We start from the raw sequence: 1,337 nt of genomic DNA, 5'->3' as shown, positions 1-1,337 counted from the left end.
ATGTCAAACCGAACCTGATCGATTTCGTAATAATACAGGTGGTAGGGTGATGTAGTGAATAAAATAAATTTCACGAAACTTGTTACCATAAGGTATAATTATTTGAAATCAGTTAGAACAAGTCTGTGGGATTGCCACAATATTCGAGTAAAGATGACATTTTAGAGCGTTTTCTTATACATTAGTAAATATAAATTTTAGCTAAATATAATCGTGAAGATACAATAGCTAAACAATAACGAAGTCAATTTATTGTTCATCTGATTGACAATGTGTCAGTCAAAAACGTACTTACTCATTTCAAGTGGCGATATCGTTTAATAAAGAGGTTGATAAATGATAAGTGATAATTGTTTATGAAAATCAAAAATACTATTTGAAATCATCCTATAAGTGGTTTGACGTCATCCGCACTTTTTGTCCGACCCCTGGTAATTACTTAATCTAGTGTACATTTCCATCCTAGACAGTAATAACAATAAATTAATACAGTTTAGTGAGCTATAGGCGCTCATTAAACTGAGCAACCGGCAATTGACGAACTCCGATTTTCTATAAAGCCCATAACACAGCGAACGATCGCTGCCAAAACATACGCAATGCAACAAAATTAAAAGCACGTTTTAATATTCCTGACAACATACCAAAAATCTGCCGGCTCTACCATTTCATGTCTATACCGAGGTCCCCCGTTGTCTTTTTTTACACCAAGTCGGTGGCAAACAAGCATACGGCCCGCCTGATGGTAAGCAGTCACCGTAGCCTATAGACGCATGTAACTCCAGAGGTGTTACATGCGCGTTGCCGACCCTTTAAAAACCTGTAGGTACACTCCTTTTTTGAAGAACCCCTTACTGTATACCCTCGGGAAAACCTCGGAAGGGAGCTCATTCCACAGCCGGAGCGTCCGCGGGAGGAAATTCCTCTTAAACCGCACAGTGCGCGACCATTTAGGCTCTGCGGTATGATATGAGGATGAACACCCTGCCGACGGCGAGCGGTGCGGTGATAGAAAGTGGCCGTTGGCATCATGTCAAACAATTCTTCAGAGCACAGCCCATTGTACAAGCGGTAGAACACACACAAGAGGGCAAAGTCTCTCCTTAGACTTAAAGTTTCAATGCTGCTTGTGAGTTTGAGATCGTCGACGATTCGTACAGCGCGCCTTTGGACTGAGTCGAAGGGTCCAAGCTGGCATCCAGGTACTTCTGCCCAAAGGTGACAGCAGTACTCCATGTGGGGTCTGACTTGCGATTTATATAGTAGCAGTCTTTGCCCCGGAGTAAAGGATCGCCTCGCTTTGTTGAGCACACCGAGTTGTCTGTTCTCAAGTACAA

This window comes from Cydia pomonella, chromosome 13, assembly GCF_033807575.1.
Source record: "Cydia pomonella isolate Wapato2018A chromosome 13, ilCydPomo1, whole genome shotgun sequence".
Lineage (NCBI taxonomy): Eukaryota > Metazoa > Arthropoda > Insecta > Lepidoptera > Tortricidae > Cydia > Cydia pomonella.
This window is presented reverse-complemented; position numbering follows the sequence as displayed.